This window comes from Eriocheir sinensis, chromosome 12, assembly GCF_024679095.1.
Source record: "Eriocheir sinensis breed Jianghai 21 chromosome 12, ASM2467909v1, whole genome shotgun sequence".
NCBI lineage: Eukaryota > Metazoa > Arthropoda > Malacostraca > Decapoda > Varunidae > Eriocheir > Eriocheir sinensis.
In genome coordinates, this window is record NC_066520.1 from 18,429,603 (window position 1) to 18,451,762 (window position 22,160).

The following is a 22,160-nucleotide window of genomic DNA, read 5'->3' on the forward strand; positions in this document are numbered from 1 at the left end:
ATCCCGGCGTGAGGGTGCTCGGCGGGACCTGTGGCGGACGGGGCGGCGCTCGCATTTCCTCTTCGGGTGATGGCTCGGCCGCGTACCTTGAGCCCTCCATCAGACAGGCCGCGAGGGTACCTACACCAAAGCCCGTATTCTTAAACGTCTCGCCACCTCAGTTTTGCCTCTCGTGGAAGTTCCTGAGCTTTTCATGGACTGTTTTGCGATCCTAGCGATGGTTTGACGCGTTCTATGCACCCTCAGCTGGAAAATCGCCCATGGAAATCCGATTACTCTTCTCTGTGGTCTTACAAAATAGTCGTAATGGTTTGCCTGTTTGAAAAGCCTATCCTGGACGTTCCTGAGCTTTTCATGGACTGTTTTGTGATCCTAGTGATGGTTTGACACGTCCTCTGCACCCTGAACTGGAAAATCGCCCATGGAAATCCGATTACTCTTCTCTGTGGCCTTGGAAAATAGTCGTAATGGTTTGCCTGTTTGAAAAGCCTATCCTGGACGTTCCTGAGCTTTTCATGGAGTGTTTTGTGATCCTAGTGATGGTTTGACACGTCCTCTGTACCCTGAACTGGAAAATCACCCATGGAAAGCCGGTTAATCTTCTCTGTGGCCTTAGAAAATAGTCGTAATGGTTTGCTAGTTTGAAAAGCCTCTCGTGGAAGTTCCTGAGCTTTTCATGGAGTGTTTTGCGATCCTAGTGATGGCCTTACACGTTCTATGCACCCTCAGCTGGAAAATCGCCCATGAAAATCCGGTAACTCTTCTCTGTGCCCCTGTAATATGGTCGTAATGGGAGCTCGATACGTTGGACAATATGGACTTAAGCCTTCAGGGGCCGGATATTTAAGCCTTGTGCCATTGTTTTGCGTCTTAAATAAATGGTTCAGTGGAGGACCTCGTGTGTTGACCTCTTACGGCGGGGCGACTTCAGACTACAGTATTCAGCGGACAGTTGGAAATTCTTAACACTGTGGAACTTATAAGACCTGACTCGTCGTTCCTATCGTCTCGTATCCTCTTAATTTCCAAAAAAGGTAGAAATAAAGAAGTTTTCATCATGGTGTGAGCTCGAACTATCTACAATGTTTAGCGGATAGATGGAAATTCTTAACTTTTGGGGAACTTATAAAACCTGACATGTCGTTCTAATGGTCTCGTATCCCCTTTTTTTTCCGAGTAACGAAGGAATAAAGAAAAGGGGTGGACGAGAAGAAAAAGTGAGAAAGAAATACCCGGAAGAGAGGAAGAGATGAATAGGGAGGAAAAAAAGAGAAGAGGTAGAGAAAGACTTTAAGACCTGCTATGTCGTTCCCATCGCCTCGTATCCTCTTAATTTTCCGAGTAACGATAAAAGTAAAGAAAAGGAAACTCGTGAAAACAAAAGACACCTAAAAAAAAGCAATAACGAAAAAGAGGTTGACTTGTCGTTCCCATCGCCTCGTATCCTCTTAATTTTCCAAGTAACGAAAGAATAAAGAAAATAATATCCTCTCGCGAAGACAAAAGACGCCTAAAAGAGCTATAACGAGGAAAAGTTACTCCCAGGAAGACAGAAGACACCTAAAAGAAATGATTCAGAGGTGCGAGGCTGCCAGACGGTGTGAGCCTCGCCGCTGCAGACAGACACGGCAGGTCGGCGGCAGCGGAGGCGGGAGCACAACAGACAATCCGCGTCCCGGGTAAGCCTCAGAGCCTGGTAAGCTGCGGCAACAATGAAGACAGGATACTTGCGTTCATCCACTGCCTTCCGCGAGCATTATAACCTCTAATTTCTCTGCGAACCTAATACGGAAAATCCTCAACTCCTCTTCCTCCTTCTCCTCCTCCTCCTCTTCCTCTTCTTCCTCCTCTTCCTCTTCTTCCTCCTCTTCTTCTTCCTCCTCTTCTTCTTTTTCCTCTTCTTCTTTCTCCTTTTCTTCTTCTTCCTCCTCTTCTTCCTCCTCCTCTTCTTCCTCCTCCTCTTCCTCTTCTTCTTCCTCCTCCTCTTCTTCCTCCTCCTCTTCTTCTTCCTCCTCCTCTTCTTCCTCCTCCTCTTCTTCCTCCTCTTCCTCCTTCTCTTCCTCCTCCTCTTCTTCCTCTTCTTCCTCCTCTTCTTCCTCTTCCTCTTCCTCTTCTTCTTCTTCCTCTTCCTCTTCCTCTTCCTCTTCCTCCTCCTCCTCCACCCCACCGTATCGAGCGTTCAAGGGCAACTGAGACAAGATGAACAAGCCCAGAGATGATGTACTCGTTTTTACACCTCAGAATCCCCGACAGTTTTATAAGTTCTGATTTCTCTGCGAACTTAATACACAAAATCTTCAACTCCCCCTTCTCCTCCTCCTCCTCCTCCCCACCGTGTCTGGCGTACAAGGAGAGCGAGACAAGGTGAACAAGACCAGAACAGATGATGTATTAGCCCAAGGAATACCCACAGTGCAACCTGGCCAATGGGAATTCATGTAAAATCCTCAATTCCCCCTGTCCCTCCTCCTCCTCCCCACCGTGTTTGGCGTACAAGGAGACCGAGACAAGGTGAACAAGACCACAGATGATGTATTAGCCCAAGGAATACCCACAGTGCAGCCTGGCCAATGGGAATTCATGTAAAATCCTCAATTCCCCCTGTCCCTCCTCCTCCTCCCCACCGTGTCTGGCGTACAAGGAGAGCGAGACAAGGTGAACAAGACCAGAACAGATGATGTATTAGCCTAAAGGAATACCCACAGTGCAGCCTGGCCAATGAGAATTCATGTAAAATCCTCAATTCCCCCTGTCCCTCCTCCTCCTCCTGCTCCTCCTCCCCACCGTATCTGGCGTACAAGGAGAGCGAGACAAGGTGAACAAGACCAGAACAGATGATGTGTTAGCCTAAAGGAATACCCACAGTGCAGCCTGGCCAATGGGAATTCATGTAAAATCCTCAATTCCCCCTGTCCCTCCTCCTCCTCCTGCTCCTCCTCCCCACCGTATCTGGCGTACAAGGGGAGCGACACAAGGGGAACAAGGCCAGAGCAGAGATGATATTAGCCTAGGAATACCCAGTGCCTCCTGCTCCTCCTCCCCCTGGTATATGTACAAGGGGCGAGCGACACACAAGTGACCAGAGCAGATGTATTAACACGATTGAATCCGCGCAGTGCAACCAGACCAGCAGGAAGTCATACGTATCTGCAGCTTTACCAATTATGCACGAGAAGCGACTCAGCTACATTAGGACAAGAGACCCGACAGAGCTTGTGGTTTAGTGTTAATAATCCGAGGAAATAGTCTGCTTGCTGCTTAATTAAGGAAAGGAACGACCCCATAAACCCTGTCCATTGTTGGTTTAGGGGAGGGATGGAGGTCTTGAGGGGCAGGGAGGAGCAGGGAGAGAGGGAGGGAGGGAGATGAGAGGAACGGATGGAGGTGAACGAGAGAAAAGTGCCGGGAAGGAGACACAAAACAGGAGGCGCCCGGGAGGATGTCAGGGAGTCCCGGAATAGGTCAAAGGTCACCGCGTTCCTTTGTTTTTGTTTACCGGGTTACCTGATGTCCTTTTAGCAGCCATTAGGACAGGTAAGTGATCGAATGGCTGGAGGAACGAATAATTAACTTTTTGTAATTGTATTCTGATGTGAACTCGGCAGAAAAGGAAAAAAGTGACAGATGAAGTGGGGGAGTTAGAGTTCACTTTTGTGTATCGACCTCACTACCTCACTTCCCCTCCTCTCTCTCGCTTTCGCTCTCTTCTCTTTTCTTCTCTTCTCTCTCTCAATCTCTGTCTCCTCTTTTCTTCCCTTTTCTTTCCTTCCCTTCTCTTTTTTTCTTTCTTTTTTTCTTTTTTTCTTTTTTTTCTCTTCTATTCTCTTCTCTCCCTCTCCCTCTCTCTCTCTCTCTCTCTCTCTCTCTCTCTCTCTCTCTCTCTCTCTCGGCGCGTAACCCCAAATTGCTTTCGTATTCGGGACAAACAAGGATCGTTACCGCCGAAGTACGATCATGAACTCAATGTTTGCTCGTAATCTCGATACGTATGCCTCGTTAACCTTACCCCTTCCCTGCCCTTCCCTTCCCCTTCCCTTCAGCTCCCCTCCCCTTCATTACCGTGAGCATCATTGCGGGATTTACCATCAAACACCCTTCAGTTCAGCGAGGGGGGCAGTTAATCCGTTTCAAGACTCCTCTCTTTCACCTCCCCTAAAGAACGCCGCATTCAGATCCTCCTGCATGCTACATAAAAAGGTTTCCACTGAGGTTCAACGCAAATCCGTATTAGCGATGCGTATTTGTTCGTGCCGCTGCAAGTCTTTCACGCCCGTCCTTTGAGGCAACTGTTTATCCATTGTTTTCGTTTCCCTAATTCTCCCTGGCCACTTAATGAGACCGTTTGTATCTGGTTTCCATTCTCTTAACCCTTACCAATCCCTCCAGCCCATTGTTTTCACCTGAGCTTTATCCCTATGGTGAAAACGGACGGAACATTATCTTTTTTTTATAGTTATTTTCTTTAGTTGATCGATGTTGTGTTTCGGAAATTAGTTAGTTGGTAGTTATCCCTTGGTGAGAACGGACGGAACATTATCTTTTTTTTTTGTTATTTTCTTTAGTTGATCGATGTTGTGTTTCGGAAATTGGTTAGTTGGTAGTTATCCCTTGGTGAAAACGGACGGAACATTATCTTTTTTTTTTTGTTATTTTCTTTAGTTGATCGATGTTGTGTTTCGGAAATTGGTTAGTTGGTAGTTATCCCTTGGTGAAAACGGACGCAACATTGACCTCTTTTCTTTTATGTGCTATTTTCTTTAGGTCGCAGGATGTTGTGCTTTGGGGATTACCCCAAGAAGACTTCATTTGACTCTTCTTAATCACGAGGAAGGTTCATCATGCCACAGACGGCTGATACCTGAACACAGAGAAGAAGATACGGAGGAGGGAGATGACCACAATGCAATAAAGAGACACTGTTCATTCAAATATCTCCGGTAAATCAAAGCGGAAATTACTCTGAGAAGATTTCCGACTCTTAATAATCGTGAGGAAGATTTATCATGACACAGACGACTGGTAACTGAGCACAGGGAAGAAGACACGGAGGAAGGAGATGACCACAATTAAATAAGGTCACTGTTCATCTAAATCTCTCATGCAAATCAAGTCTTTAAACACCAATGGATACAGAATACCACTAAAGATTGACCATTTTCGTCTGGCACAGTGTGAGGAAGGCAACGGAGATGACCTCAGGGGAATAAGGAGTCGCTGTTCACCCAGATATCTCACGCAAATCAAGTCTTTAAACACCAATGGACACAGAATACCACTTAGACTTGATTGTTTTCATTTGACGCACTATGAGGAAGGCACCGGAGATGACCTCAGGGGAATAAGGAGTCGCTGTTCACCCAGATATCTCATGCAAATCAAGTCTTTAAACACCAATGGACACAGAATACCACTTAGACTTGATTGTTTTCATTTGACGCACTATGAGGAAGGCAACGGAGATGACCACAGTGGAATAAGGAGTCGCTGTTTACCTAAATATCTCAGGTGAATCCAGTCTTTAAACACCGACGGGCACAGAAAACCACTTAGATTTGATTGTTTTCATCTGACGCACCATGAGGAAGGTAAGGGTGACGGGAGGATGGTACACGAGCAGGCATGTCAACCCCCTCCCGTCGTGCTGTGCTTCGCGTGCCCGGATACATAGTTACGGGTTCGCGTGCCTCCGTGACGCTTAGTGCAGGGGGAGGTGACACTCTGATTGGGGTCCGGGCAAGGGGAGATGCGGCGCAGAATACTCGGTTGTTAATCTTCCATGGCAGCTTGTCGATAAGTGTTTCGCGAAGGGGCGCGAGGGAGGACAACTTGTGTGCATCGTGACAACCCAACATGGACCTTTTTTAACATCGATAGAAACAGCGAAACGGCACAACGGACAGAAAACGAAAGTCCACCAAGCGCTGCACAAGTAAAGAGAGTAAAGAATGAGGAGCCAAAAGATAGATCAGGTTTGTCTGGAGAGGTGTTATGATTCCCTCCACTCGGAATTGATCTCTTTTGGCATCTCGTTCATTTTTTACGTTTGCCGGAGCAGCGTTATGAAGGATTTTTTTGTTGTTGTTGCTGATTTTTTTTTACAACAAAGGAGACAGCTCAAGGGCACAAAAAAGGAAACAATAATAAAAAAAAAAGCCCGCTACTCGCTGCTCCTAAAAAGAATCCAAAAAAGTGCCCTTGAGTTGTCTCCCTTGCTGTAAAAAATAAATAAATAAAACAGTTTAAGTCGTAGGCAGGAGGAAATACAGACGAAGGAAGGCTGTTCAGTTAGTTCTGGAGGAGACGCGCGTCGGGCTTCGTGTTATGTGCAATGGTACCAGATTGTTGTACTCAGCATATTGTTTTTGCTGGTTTCAAACAAAAAAAAATATCGATAACCATTTATAGTTCGTGTTCAAATCGTTAGTTATTGATGTCTCTTTGCACTTGTTATGGATCAGAAACCGGAAAAGACGGTGCTCCAAGTACGATCACCTATAGTCTTCCAAATATCTCGAGGCCGGTCTGTCGTAGGCTCCCGCGGGTCCTTTCCTCCCCTCTGCTCTGCCACACAGTCCCAACACCTATATCTTCCTCTCATATGTAAGCTATAGGTAACATACGAGAGGAAAAAATAGGTGTTGGGACTGTGTGGCAGAGCAGAGGGGAGAAATGGACCCGCGGGAGCCAACGCCAAAACGCACTCGACAATTTGGTTCCACTATAGTAAGAGACGGGTATCTGGACACCTCTCCTCCCGAAATTGACCTCTCTTTCGGCCACCTCTTTGGATTCTTTTTTGTGAGCAGCGAGTAGCGAGCTTTTTTTTTATTACTGTTTACTTTTTTTGTGCCCTTGATCTGTCTCCTTCGTTGTAAAAATAAAGAAAATAAAAAAATAAAAATGCAAAGTATACGGGTCAATTTTAATGAGGCTGATATTATTAGTTTCCAGGGATTTTGCTAACTTTTCGAGCCCAACATTTATAATAACTCATAATTAAAACTTGGGGTAACGCGGCCTAATGAAGACTTATTTAGGGCACAGAATAAATACCAATGAACCTGAAAACACACTTCGCAATCCAAAGCATGGGCGCTGAAGTGTTTGAATCCATGTGTTGCTATTCCATTATTTCCCTTCAACAGACTAAGAGCCATATTTTCAAACATTTCGGCGCCCTAGTCACTTATTTAACAAGGCTTTCGTAAGAGTTTGTCCTCGTCACATATTTAACAAGGCTTTCGTAAGAGTTTGTCCTCGTCACATATTTAACAAGGCTTTCGTAAGAGTTTGTCCTCGTCACATATTTAACAAGGCTTTCGTAAGAGTTTGTCCTCGTCACATATTTAACAAGGCTTTCGTAAGAGTTTGTGTCACATCCAGAGGCAGCATTATGACCCTGGTGGTAGCTTGACCCTTCTTCTGTACCGTGAACCTAAACACTCACTCATTGCAACCCACTGATCTCCTTTTCGGCCTTGGGAAACAGCTGATGTGAACCGAAAGCATCTGACAATACCGAGCTGTGTGGATGAGATTGCAAACGTCAGCTTCGAGGAGGAGGAGAAGAGATAAAGGAAAAAAACGATAACTGACATGGCAGGGAACGAGTGAGAGGCAGACTGCGGGATGCTGCCAACTTGTCAAGATTTCGAGAGCTGACACCGAGAGCGAATTTAGGAGGATGAAGACGAGTGAGAGTGGGGAGACGAGGCTACAGTGAGGGAGCGAGTAGAGAGGGGAGGTCACGCCATGGGAGACGGAGAGATATATAGAGAAAGTGAGCAGAAACTAAGGTAAGACAGAGTGAGGTGAGGGTGGTCTATAGGGGGCGAGTTTGGTGAGGGAGGCTGAAGTAAGGGAGTTTGGCGAGAGGGGGAAGGGAGAGAGAGTGAGTGGAGGTTTAGAACTGGAGTGAGGGAGAGTTTCTTAAGGGGTAACCATCGTAAAGGAAGAGGCTGAGGTAGGGAATATGCGGTGAGGGTAATAGGAAGAGGAGGAGGAGAAGGAAAACCGGGAAGAGAGAACGGCAGCAAAGAAGACTAAGAACTGATTGACAGATTGATGGACTGATTGACTGAATGACTGACTTACTGATTGACTGATTGGTTATGTAGTAATGGCGCCGGAACTACAGTGGTCATAAAACACCGAATACTTAAACAGGAAGGAAGGAAGGTCTGAACGCCATCAAGATCAATACGTGCCGGGCTAAACAAAAGAAACGTGGAGGTAGATAGAAGGATAAACAAAAGATAAACAATGGATAAACAATGGATAAACAAGGGAGACAAGGGAAAGGTAAAGATGGATGGGTGTGAATCAGTGGATAAACAAGAAATAAACAAGGAAAGGTAGAGGTGGAGGGATGGATAGTTGAGTACGTGAGTGTGTCTGAGGGTGTATGATGCTAGCGGTGGTCAGGGTTAGCGACGTCAGAGAGGCACACGGACGCGGTAAAGACTCGGGGATCACAACTCTGCGACAAAGAGCGGGAAAGATGATGAAGTGAGTCTGTGTCTGTCAGTGGGTGTGGGATGCCTCGTGGTGGTTTGGGTCAGACAAGAGGACGCGGTAGAGGCTCGGGGAACACACTGCTCTGCGACAAAGAGCGGATAAGAGCGAGGGAAGACGACTGACAGGAACTGAGGCGGATGAGGAGTAAGACAAACAGCCGTGTATATTGCTCCGCTTCCTACAATGTGTCCGCATGTGTGTGTGTGTGTGTGTGTGTGTGTGTGTGTGTGTGTGTGTGAGAGAGAGAGAGAGAGAGAGAGAGAGAGAGAGAGAGAGAGAGAGAGAGAGAGAGAGAGAGAGAGAGAGAGAGAGAGAGAGAGAGAGAGAGAGAGAGAGAGAGAGAGAGAGAGAGAGAGAGAGAGAGAGAGAGAGAGAGAGAGAGAGAGGAGAGACGAGAGAGAGAGAGAGAGAGAGAGAGAGAGAGAGAGAGAGAGAGAGAGAGAGAGAGAGAGAGTGAGAGCGGTGAGAGGAGAGAGAGAGAGAGAGAGAGAGAGAGAGAGAGAGAGAGAGATTTACATCATGGTCCAGACTTGGTGGTCTGTCCTTAAACCTAAGTGATTTTACATTAATCAGAAGACTCCAAAACGTTGCATTTCTACTCTAGTTGATATTAAGTTGAAGGAAGTGACGGTCGAGCTTATTTTGAAGGAGTCAATCGTGTTACACTGGACCACTGATGGTGGAAGCTTATTCCATTCTCGCACTACAACGTTGGTGAAGAAAAATTTGGTGCAATCTGAATTTACTTGTCTACATCTGAGTTTTACGCCATTGTTCCTCGTGCGCAGACTGTCATCGATCATAAACAATGTTGATCTGTCTACATTCGTGAAACCATTAAGTATTTTAAAACATTCGATCAATTTTCCTCGTAGGCGACGTTTCTCAAGAGAGAACATGTTAAGGATAGAAAGCCTTTCTTCGTAGGATTTGTTGCGCAAGGAAGGGATCATTTTCGTTGCCCGACGCTGAACACCTTCTAATTTAGCAATATCCTTTGCATGGTGGGGGACCAAACTGTACCGCATATTCCAAGTGGGGTCTGACTAAACTGTTGTAGAGCAGAGTATTACATCTTTATTCTTGAATACAAAGTTTCTTTTAATGAAGCCCAACATTCTGTTCGCTTTATTTGCTGCAACGATGCATTGCTGTGAGAATTTGAGGTTTGACGCGATTTTGACCCCCAAGTCTTTGACGCATTGAACGCTTTTGAGTTTAACGCCGCGCATTTCGTATTCGAACTTCTTATTCCTCGTTCCAACTTGAAGGACCTGGCACTTGTCTACGTTAAAGGGCATCTCCCATCTATCCGACCAAGCTGAAATTTTGTGCAAATCCTCTTGGAGGCTTTGCCTGTCTTCGTCAGTGAGAACCGAGTTACCAATCTTTGTGTCGTCTGCAAATTTACTAATGCGGTTATTGAGTCCAACATCCACGTCGTTGATGTAAATAATGAAGAGCACTGGGCCCAGGACCGAGCCCTGAGGGACGCCACTAGTGACAGGCGCCCACTCTGAGTTAAATCCGTCAATCACTACTCTTTGTTGTCTGTTGCTCAACCAATTCGCGATCCATTGGTTTACTTGACCGTCAATACCTATTTGCTTTAATTTGTAAAGTAATTTATGATGCGGGACTTTATCAAACGCTTTCTGGAAATCAAGATAGACTACGTCCAGTGATTTGGTTACGTCATAAATAGTGAAGAGGTCGTTATAAAAGGTTAATAGGTTTGATAGGCAGGATCTTTTGTTTCGGAAGCCATGTTGTGAGTCCCCAATCAATGAGTGGCTTTCAAGGTAACTCACAATTTTGTCTCTAATTATGCCTCAAGTAGCTTACCTACAACCGAAGTTAGACTAATGGGCCTGTAATTACCTGGTACTTTTTGTCTCCTTTCTTGAAAATCGGTGTCACGTTAGCCTTTTTCCAATCTGAAGGACGATGCCTTGTCGCAAGGACATATTGAATACGGTTGTGAGGGAGGAGAGTATTTCGCTCTTCGTTTCTTTCAGCAGAGTTGGATATACTTTGTCAGGTCCAGGACTTTTATTTGTTTTAAGTGAATGGAGAGCTTTAAGGACTTCATCGGTTGTTATTTCAAAATTAGGCAATGCATGCTCGAGATTTACAATAGTACTGGTGTTGGTGGTAGCGAGAGGAAGACTGTTAGTATTAAACACCGAGGAAAAGTAATTGTTTAAGAGGTTTGCAATGTGTTGGCTGTCAGTCACTAGTGCACCGTCGCTGTTTGTTAAAGGTCAATACCACTTTTGATCGCCTTTCTGTTGTTTATGTAACTGAAGAAAGATTTCGGGTTATTTTTACAGTTGGCTGCAATATTTTCTTCATATCTACGCTTTGCCTGACCTACTAGTCTTTTTACTCGTCGCCTGGCATCATTATAGAGTCTAATGTTCTCGGGCGTGCTTTGTTCTTTCTTTAACCTGTAAAACAATTTTCTCTCATTGACTGATTGTTTAATTTCGCTATTAAACCACGGTGGGCTTTTATTAGTGTTAATTCGCTTCTCGCACAAGGGGACGAATGTGTTCTGCTGAGTGAGTAAGTGATTTTTAAGGCTTAGCCAGGCTTCCTCTACGTTGCCGTCATCTGATAGTTGTATTTCTGTTAGTTTTTGTCGGATTTCTACGAAGTTAGCTCTTTTGAAATTGGGCACCTTTACTTTATTTTCAGTCACTGATGATTGAGAGAGAGAGAGAGAGAGAGAGAGAGAGAGAGAGAGAGAGAGAGAGAGAGAGAGAGAGAGAGAGAGAGAGAGAGAGAGAGAGAGAGAGAGAGAGAGAGAGAGAGAGAGAGAGAGAGAGAGAGAGAGAGAGAGAGTGAGTTGGGTGACACCACTGACAGAACACACCAAGACTTGTGGCAGTGGTACAAGTGACGGTGGGTGGGAAGAGCTGGGTGGGGCGAGGTGGTGTGGGCGGGAGTAGGCGGGGGAGGTGGGATGGGTAGGGAAAGTGTTGAGTAGGAAGGGGCTGGGAAAGTGTAGGGGTGGGGAAGGATGCAGTGGAGGTGGGCAGGAGAGGGGCGGGGCGGAGTGGGGCGGGGCGAGGAAGGGTGACGGGTGGACAAGCTTTGATGAAACACTGCGAGCAACACAAAGGATTCCGTGGCCTCACTCAGTCTTGTGTTGGGGACGCATTACAACACCGTGTTTCCGCGCTTCACTTTCCCTCCGATTCAATAAAGTTCGCCGAAAAGCTTCCCAGTGAATAAAGAATAAACTCAGGATCACTTCTATATATTTAGAGACTAATTACCTGTGTTTTACCTCATCTACTACCTTGCATTTCTTCTATTTTGCGTAATTATCACCTTAGGCCTTTCAATGCTTTTATATTCCTGTCTAATCCTCTACTACCTCAAAATTTTCTGATGTAGTTTGAGAACACTCGATAGATAGACACAGATAGATGAACAGGTATGAATATTGATAAAGACACAGATACAGGGTCAGATTTAGGGAAGGGCAGGTAGGCAGGAAGGTAGGGTTGGTCCAGGTAAACACAGGTGCTTTGACAGGCCACGCGAAGCACCTCAAGGCGACTGTGGGTGGGGCGGGAAGGGGAGAGGGCGGTGTGAGGGGCAGTGTAGCAGAGGGCGACGGATGGGACGGGAAAGGAAGAGGGTGGTGGGAGAGACGGGGATTGTAGAGGGTGGTGGACTTTGAGGGAAGGGCAGGGAGGGTATAGAGGCCAATGAGGGCGGGGAGGAGTCTAAGATCGGTATTAAGATTAGCAGGCAAGGTAGTATTTGAGAAGCCATCCACCGTAACGAAGACTGTAGTTTCATTTTGCTACTATATACTTTAGTCTTGGTGTCGTTGAAAGTGTGTATTATCACCCCCTCTTCCTCTCACTGTATATCTTTTACCTTCCTTCTGATTCCTATAGTTAGAGAGGGATTTCCCGTTGTATTCCTCCCATTCAAATGCTGTTCTTTTCCTCGTTCTCCTTTTGTATAAGTCGCTTTCCTTCCTCTTGATTCTTATAAGTAGAGGGATTTCCCGTTGTATTCCTCCCATTCAAATTCTGTTCTTTTCCTCGTCCTCCTCTATTAGTCTTTTCCTTCCTCCTGACTCCTATGGGTAGAGAGGAATTTCCCGTTGTGTTCTTTCCATTCCGTTTATCTTTTTTTCCCACAACTTCCATTCGTATTTCTTCTACTATGCGTTGTTATCACCGTAGACTTTCCCATGTTTTCATTTTCCTGTCCAATCCTTTAGTTTTCTGCCTCTTGGTCTTATACTTCCCCCTCCAGTCTTTGTTTATCCTTAATTTGTCTCTTTTGCATTTCTTCAATTTGAGCGTGTTGTCCTAACCTTTGGCCTTCCCACGTTGTCCATTTCCCTGTCTAATACTCTAACCTCCTGCTCCCTGCTCTTATATTTCCCCCTTCTGTCTTTGTTTATCTTGTATTTGCCTCTTTTGCATTTCTTCAATTTGAGCGTGTTGTCCTAATCTTTGGCCTTCCCACGTTATTCATTTCCGTGCTTAATCCTCTAACCTCCTGCTCCCTGGTCATATATTTCTCTCTTCCGTCTTTGTTTATCGTATATTCGCCTCTTCTCCCTCACCATCCCTCTCTGCCTCTGCTACCCGACTCTTGACCCAACTTTCCGTCCTCTGCCTATCCGTGTCCACATAGCCTCTAACCTTCTCTATTCTCTCTTCTATCTTTGTGTATCGTATATTCGCCTCCTCTCCCTCACCATCCCTCTCTGCCTCTGCTACCCGACTCTTGAGCCAATTTCCCGTCCCCAGTCTGTCCCTGTCCACGTAGCTTCGTCGGTGTTGTGGTGTGGGAAATGGCCTCTGTCTCTAGGTCTTATATTCTCTCTTCTATCTTTGTGTATCGTATATTCGCCTCTTTTCCCTCACCATCCCTCTCTGCCTCTGCTACCCGACTCTTGAACCAATTTCCCGTCCCCCTGTCTGTCCACGTAGCTTCGTCAGTGTTGTGGTGTGGGAAATGGCCTTATATTCTCTCTTCTATATTTGCTTATCGTATATTCGCCTTTTCTCCCTCACCATCCCTCTCTGCCTCTGCTACCCGACTCCTGAGCCAATTTCCCGCCCCCCTGTCTGTCCCTGTCCACGTAGCTTCGTCGGTGTTGTGGTGTGGGAAATGGCCTCTGTCTCTAGGTCTTATATTTTCTCTTCTATCTTTGTTTATCGTATATTCGCCTTTTCTCCCTCACCATCCCTCTCTGCCTCTGCTACCCGACTCCTGAGCCAATTTCCCGTCCCCTGTCTGTCCCTGTCCACGTACCTTCGTCAGTGTTGTGGTGTGGGAAATGGCCTCTGTCTCCAGGTCCACTTCGGTACCACAAAGGCGCCTCGCAACGCCCCAACACACACTATTACTCTAAAGTTCCCTCCAATTTCACACGTCACCGGCCGGAGGGAAGCTTTCCTCACTTAGGGCAGAGGAGAAGGAGAAGGTGCCAAAGAACTAGAGCCTCGAAACTTGTGCAAAATTGGCCAGAAAAAGGGAAACGAGGTTGGGAATGTTGCGAACGTGTGAAAAGAAAAATAGAGATGATAATGATAAAGTCCCCCATGAAAAGAAGGAATAATAACGTCCCCCATTAGAAGAAGGGAGTAGGAAAGAAAGTATAGATAGTCTTAAACGTCCTTTGATGATCCTGTAAACGAAAGCATACGGCAAATGAAAATCACACAGGAAAGCAAATGACGCTACGGGAGGATGTTAGGTTAGGCGGATGTTAGGTTAGGTAAGGTTTCGTTAGGTGGATGTTAGATTAAGTTTGGTTAGGTTAGGTTTGGTTAGGTGGATGTTTGATTAGGTTAGGTTTGGTTAGGTGGATGTTACGTTAGGTTAGGGTTCACAAATTTAAAACACAAAAAAACACCAGAAAATCACATCCTTGGACAAAAAAAAAAAACAATGGTCACACGGAGGTCCCTCACCCTCACCCTCACACACACACACACACACACACACACACACACACACACACACACACACACACACACACACGGCGGTTCAAAGGGTGTGGGGGTCGGGACAGCCTCAGTTACGACCACCGGATGACATCAAGGTCTTAGCGGCCGTGAATTGTGTTAAGACCGAGATTGGGGGAATGGGGAATGGGGGAATGTACTCTCTCTCTCATTGTCTTAAGACCTAGATTGGGGATCTCTCTCTCTCTTTCTCTTTCTCTCTCTCTCTCTCTCTCTCTCTCTCTCTCTCTCTCTCTCTCTCTCTCTCTCTCTCTCATCTTCCATTTACCTTTTCCCTTTTTCTTCTCTTTTTCCCTCCCTAACCTATCTTCTAGCTATCATTATCTCTCTCTTTCTCTCCTCTTTCTTCTCTTTTCTTCTCTTCTCATATCCTTAACCTATCACCCCAGCTCTCTTTCTCTCTTCTCTCTCCTCTTACCTACCTCCCCAGCTCTTTTTCTCTCTTTTCTCTCCTCTCTCCTTTTCCTTCTCCTTTCCCCTCCTTATCCTTTCTCTCTAACAAAACTGTGGGAACGTACTCTGCTCTTTCTCCTTTCTTCCCCATTATCTTTTTTTTTAATCTCCTTTCCTTAAGCTTCATCCTCTACTATCTTTCTCTCTTTCTCTCTCACGGGATTACGGGAATGTACTCTACTGCTTCTCTTTTTTTCCCCTTTTTCTTCTCTCCTCAGTTCGCTTTCTCTCTCATTCTCTCATACAGCATCCGGAAGATCGATAACAGTACCCACGGCCGCTGAATCACCTCAATTACAGCTGGTGAACGTCATGTCAGCTTTAGTGGTTAGACGCTGACGGAAATAGAGGAGGGAATCCGTAATAAAAAAAAAGCTAATAAAGAAAATCGCACAGGAAAGCAAATGACGTTATGGGAGGATGGTAGGTAAGGCGGATGTTAGGTTAGGTCAGGTTTGGTTAGGTGGTTGTTAGATTAGGTTAGGTTAGGTTTGGTTAGTGGTTGTTAGATTAGGTTAGGTTAGGTCAGGTTTGGTTTGATGGTTGTTAGGTTAGGTTAGGTTAGGTCAGGCTTGGTTAGGTGGTTGTTAAATTAGGTTAGGTTAGGTCAGGTTTGGTTAGGTGGTTGTTAGATTAAGTTAGGTTAGGTCAGATTTGGTTAGGTGGTTGTTAGATTAGGTTAGGTGGTTGTTAGATTAGGTTAGGTTAGGTCAGGCTGGGTTAGGTGGTTGTTAGATTAGGTTAGGTTAGGTCAGATTTGGTTAGGTGGTTGTTAGATTAGGTTAGGTGGTTGTTAGATTAGGTTAGGTTAGGTCAGATTTGGTTAGGTGGTTGTTAGATTAGGTTAGGTTAGGTCAGATTTGGTTAGGTGGATGTTAGATTAGGTTAGATTAGGTCAGGTTTGGTTAGGTGGTTGTTAAATTAGATTAGGCTAGGTTAGGTTAGGTCTGGTTAGGTGCATGTTAGATTAGGTTAGGTTAGGTCAGGTTTGGTTGGGTGGTTGTTAGATTAGGTTAGGTTTGGTTAGGTGGATGTTAGGTTAGAAACTTGTGATCCAGAGTAAGGTAAAAAAAAAATTAACATCTAAGAGCATGAAAGAAAAATACAAAAGCGATCCACTGATACAAAAAAACGCAGCGAGACAGAAAAAGAATAATAATATAGTAATCTTGAAAAAAATAAGGTATCCAGTAACGCACAGAAAGAGAATGGTATAGCGCGATCGTCTTGCTGAAGAAAAAATAATGGGGAAAGAGCCATAAATTATTTGTGTATTTCTGTCTTCACAAATAGAAACCAAAAAGAGATGAAGACAAACGAGGCTGTCACAATAAGGGGTGGGGAGAGAGGGGGAGAGAGAGGAGAAGAGAAGAGAAAAAATAGAAGAAAAGAGAAGAGAAGAGAAGAGAAGAGAAGAGAAGAGAAGAGAAGAGAAGAGAAGAGAAGAGAAGAGAGAAGTACAGTGAAGTGAAGACAAGGAAAGAGAAGGGATGGGAAGGGAAGGGTAAAGAAGAGAAGAAAAAAAGAAAGAACAGAGAAGGAAAAGAGTACGTTCCACCAATCCAGAGACAGAGACAGACAGAGACAAACACATAAAGAAACAGAGAAGGGATGGGAAGGGAAGGGTAAAGAAGAGAAGAAAAAAAGAAAGAACAGAGAAGGAAAAGAGTACGTTCCACCAATCCAGAGACAGAGACAGACAGAGACAAACACATAAAGAAACAGAGACAGAGAAAGAAACTGACAGCGAGGGAGTAAACAAATCCTTCCCTTCCACTCTCCGGGGACCGTCATGCGCGGGGCCACTCAGCACGCGGCCAGGTCCTTCACGCAGCAGCGGACAGGACTCTCGACAAAGGCCGCAGCCGAGTGGAAACGGAAAACTGGTTGAGGCCGCGCGGTGCTTCTGCCTTATTAAACATGTGATTAAGCGGGGAGGGGTTTTATTTGTACTGACTTTGTTTATGATAGTCCTTTACCGAGCAACGCAAGAACGGACTAATGGGCTGTGGTCCATATTATTAAACGTAGCGAGTTCTATCTGTTACTATTTCCCAAGGCCACAGAGAAGACCAACTGGGTTATCATGGGTGACATTTCCCGTCCATGGTGCAGAGGTCGTGTAAAACTTTCACTAGGATTACAAAACTGTCCATATTAATCCCAGCAACTTATACGAGAGGCTTTTCAAATTGGTGAACTGCGGGGCCGATACGTTTAAAAATACGTACTTCTGCCTCGTTCGTTTTCATTTTCTGTCTTATTTTTGCTTTTAAGACTTGTTCTGGTTATTTCCTCTCATCCCTATATGGACACAAGGTCACTTTGTCATCCGGATTTACAGTCTTATATGTCACACTGGAAGCCGCTTTACAGACCAATAACAAAATGAAATAACTAACTGCTCAGCTGCGTCTGGTTTCGAACCCTGGCGTCGACGGGCCGTGGAATCTGCAACAGGCGATACTGGCCACTCCAGAGCCAGGAATGGGCTACCTGGGACTCTAGACGGCACAATGGCACTTAGCAAGAGAACGACGGGAAAGGAAAAAATAAAGGGAGGCCGCTTCATGAACCTGACGGACGGGCAATCAGCGCGCCTCGAAGGTCCTCCAGCAGTCACTCACATCGGCGGCGGCGTGTGCCCTTGACGGCTGACGCACACCACGGCCCCTGCACGTGGGGTGACGGTACACGAGACACGCCGGAACACACACGTGAGGAGGGAAGGGCTGTGACGGGAAGCAAGGTGGTGACGGAACGCATTCACACACGAGGGGGGAGTGGCTGTGACGGGAAGCAAGGTAGTGACGGTGTGACGCTTTACGTGTAGGTGAGCGAGATGAAAGATAAAAAGATGACGCTGGACACGACGATCAGAGCAATGAACTAACAGGCAGCTGGTTCACGGGGCGGCCAGATGGGCACCGCCACGCGAAAAACGGTGCCTCGCCGCCTACACACCAAACCAGAGACAAAGAGAAGAAAAGAAAAAGGAAAGGGAGACAAAGAAAACACTAAGGATTCCGAAAACTGATGAAGGCCGACACAAAAGAATTCTTGGCTCCCATTAACCCCAGCCTGAGACGAACCCGCGGGACTCACTGACGTTTCGAGGAAGTGATGAGGAACTTGAGAAAAATCACACTGAGGGAGGGAAGGAGCGGGGACGGGAGGCAGACGAGAAGGAGCAGCGGGAGGAAAGTGACGGGGCGGGAAGTAGGTAGTAACAGGAGCATGAAAGAGGAGGAGGAAGGTGGCGGGAAGGAGACGGGCGGGAAGAGAGAGGTAACGAGAGGGAGGAGGAGGAGGAAGAAGACGAAGATGGGAGGAAAGTGGCGAGTGATAAGAGTGGTAATGGGAGAAAAGAGGAAGAGGGAGAGGAAGATTCGCGCGGAGGGAAGTAAAAGGAGGAATAATGATTGAGGGAATGATGGAGGTGGCAGGAGGAGGAAGATAAAGAGAGAAAAAGAGGGTAGAAAAGAAGTAAAAGAGGTAAAATAATGAATGTACAAAGGAAGGAAGGGAAGGTAAAGAGATTGGAACGTAAAAAAGAAAAATCGTCGCAGAAAAAAAATGAGAGAACCATAAAACCAGTGACAAAGACGAAGGAAAAAGACAAGAACAGATGCAAGGCCGAAGAGGAGGAGGAGGAGAACGGGGACGAAGGCAACATATACTAAAGAAAATAATATTGCTTTAATGAACGGTCAGTTACGATAGAAGAAAAAGGTGAAGGTTTAAGTAGCAAAGAAAGAAGACGTTGGACAGTTAATGAATGGTGAAAGGAGGTGATGATGATGGTAATACTGGGATGTCAGGGAAGGAAAGAGAGAGGAAAAGAAGGAAAGGAGAGGGGGAAAAGGAGAGGAAGAGAAGGAAAGGAGAGGGGGAAAAGGAGAGGAAGAGAAGGAAAGGAGAGGGGGAAAAGGAGAGGGAGAGAAGGAGAGGGAGAAAAGGAAAGGGAGAAGAGGAAGAGAAGGGGGAGAGAAGGGGAGGGAGAAAAAGAGAGGGAGAGAAGAAGAGGATGAGAAGAAAAGGGAGAAAAGAGGAGGGAGTAAAAGAGAGGCAGAGAAGAAGAGGAAAAGAAAAAGAGGGAGAAAAGGGGAGGGAGAGAAGAAGAGGGAGAGCAGTAAAGCTATCTGAAAGCTGAGGAAGGAGGAGGAGGAGGCGAGAGATAAGGAAGATAAAGGAAAGTAAGCGAGAAAAAAGCAGACCAAGAAGCAATAAACACAGAGAAAAAAAGTAAAGGAAACATTACTAAAAGAAATGACGTATTGAGGAAGCGATTAAAAAGAATTGCAAGAGTGGATGAAAGGCTTCCAAAAGAGATACGTATCATAGCTGCATGCAAACTGATAAGAAGAGAGAGAGAGAGAGAGAGAGAGAGAGAGAGAGAGAGAGAGAGAGAGAGAGAGAGAGAGAGAGAGAGAGAGAGAGAGAGAGAGAGAGAGAGAGAGAGAGAGAGAAAGAAAAAAAGAAAGAAAGAAAGGCAGAAAGAAAGAATGAAAGAAGAAAAGGAAGAAGGGAAAAGAAAGAAAATATAAAAATGAAAGAAAGGAAAAATAAATAAATAAATAGTGTGTTCGGTAAAACCTTCAAGGAGGAGGAAGGAAAGAAAGCGAGAAGAAGCAGACAGAGACGCCGTGAACACAGAGGAATAAATAAAAAAAGAGATTAGAATGAAAATACAAAACAATGACCAGCCGGCAGCGTGCGTGGCGGCGAGGTGGAGTCCCGAAGGAGGGCGAGAGAATGGGAAGGGACAGAGCGGTGCGTGGACAGTCTCCGGTAGGTAGCTCGGGCAGACTCAGCGTCCAGACGTATTCCGGGCGATGAGAAATGGAGGGATCGCCTATAACAAAGATGAATAGGACCTGGACGGAGTGTGTGTGTGTGTGTGTGTGTGTGTGTGTGTGTGTGGATGAGAGGGGGGGTTATGTGTGGGTGTTTGGGTGGAGGGGGGGCCGTGTGTGGGGAGGTGTGTGTGGGTGAGAGGGGGGGTTATGTGTGGGTGTTTGGGTGGGGAGGGGGGGATGTGTGTGGGGAGGTGTGTGTGTGTGTGTGTGTGTGTGTGTGTGTGAGACAGAAAGAGAAAAAAAGAAAGAAAGCGAAAGGAAGAATGAAATAAAGAAAGAGGGAAAGAGAAAGAAAGAAAGAAAAAGATAAAGAGAGGAAGAGAGACAGACAGACAGAAAGACAACTACAGAGACAGAGAGGTAAACGAGTGTTCCAAGTTCAAGAGTGTTATGAAGGCGCAAAACTAGAAACACATCCCGCCCCCAACAAAACGGCGAGCCACAACTTCACCACTTTTAAATGCATTCCGGCGGCCGGCTCTCCCTGTCCCTCCGTCAGCGACTCTCTCCTTCCCGCGCCACTTAGCAATCCCTCGCTGGGGCCACAATTCCTGCGCTCTGAAGGCCGCCTCGCTCTTGGGGGTTTGTCACGCAACGGTTATGTTCCTTTACACTTCATTTAATACGCTTTTTTGTTTCTTGTAGCTGTGTTTCATTATGTTCCAATCGTTCATCTAAAAACAATCTGTATTCATGCGAAGTATTCTTTTATATCTACTACATATTGAGCTTTTTCTAAGGTGTTTATTGGTTAAAGGATATATGGTGAGTATACCTCCTATCTGTAATCGACCCTCCGCTCTGTTACCACAATATATAAACTCCATTTACTATCACATTCAATCGCACGCAAATATTTCGCTTTAAAAGAAGAATTTAGAATATATAGATTTCATTTTTCAAGGAGTGGAATTTTATTTTATCATCAAATCTTGCAATGAACCGGAACAGAACTTCAAAAAATCCTATCCCAGGCAAATATTTAAATTGCATTTCTCTTGCTATCATTTTGTAATTATAAATCCGACCTGATTAATCAAGGGACCAGGTTTTGTTCCTGCTTCATGTAAAAACGCTTACACAGGCTAATGAGAAATTTGTATCGGCTCTTCCATACGTCAGCGAGACTAATATTCAGTGTTGTTTTGTTGACTCCTTCAGTATTTACTTCAGGTCTTATTTGAACATTTGTCATGCACTCCAGTCAACACAGACGATAATTTCTTGTTGACAGCACTGCAGGACACATACACTTTCATTAAACATTTTCTTACCCAATAACGAAAAGTTGATGTGATGTGCCCTTTGTGAACCCAAGCTGCAAGTCGTGAATTAGATAAACCTTCTGGAAACTGTATCGAGCAGCACTTGTTATAACTAATTTGAGGATATTCAGTCATTTGATCCTATGTTCCCCTTCCTTAACATGAGAAATATGCATTAATTTTTCATAAACTATAAATCTATAAGGAATTTTGTATCTGAAGACGGTATGACGGGAAAGGACCGCCGATTTGTTGTAACACTAGAAATATAGATTGAGTGACAGACAGACAGATAAGAGACAGATAGACAAAAAGACAGACAGAACCAGAAAGACACGCAGGACCGTATTACTAAAGATTTCGTCGCTAAAGTTCACATATTTGACAAGGCATTCGTAGGAGTTGCAGGCATTTCCAGGAGTAGTTTTATGACCCTGATGGTAGTTTGCCCCTTCCTCTGTACCGTGAACCTAAAGAAACACTTACTAGAACCCGATTGACCCTCTCTTTGACCTTTAGAAATAGCTGATGTGAGAAACGAAAGTGTCTTATAAAAACCGGTTACAGAGAGCAAGAGGTTAATAGAGTGAGTTTTTTGCACCCTACGATATTGTGAGTTCATATTCCTTTCCCCGTCGCTGCCTGTCAAGCGTTCAACTGTCTCCGCCGTGTTCCGCCCTTTACTCGACGCACCGTGCTGGGACCTCGCCTCTGCGCCTCCCCCGTTTAGCCACTTACACCTTCAGGATGTCCGCCACTTATTCTTGCCTGTTGTTGGGTGAGTCGTCGCTTAAAATACCACTTCTGCGACATGACAAGCAAATCTAGCCTCTGCCACACACACACGTCATGTCTAACACCTTCACTAACTTCATCACGCACCTCAATCGTCTATCTCTCCCACCTACAAGTATAGCCTCATTCATGTCCGTCCATTTTCCTTTCTCCTTCACTGCACTCCTCTTTTTTCTCCCTATTCGAATTATATATCTACTATTCATGTCTAATACCTTTACTAACTCCATCCCAACTGTATCCTCACGCACCTCAATCGT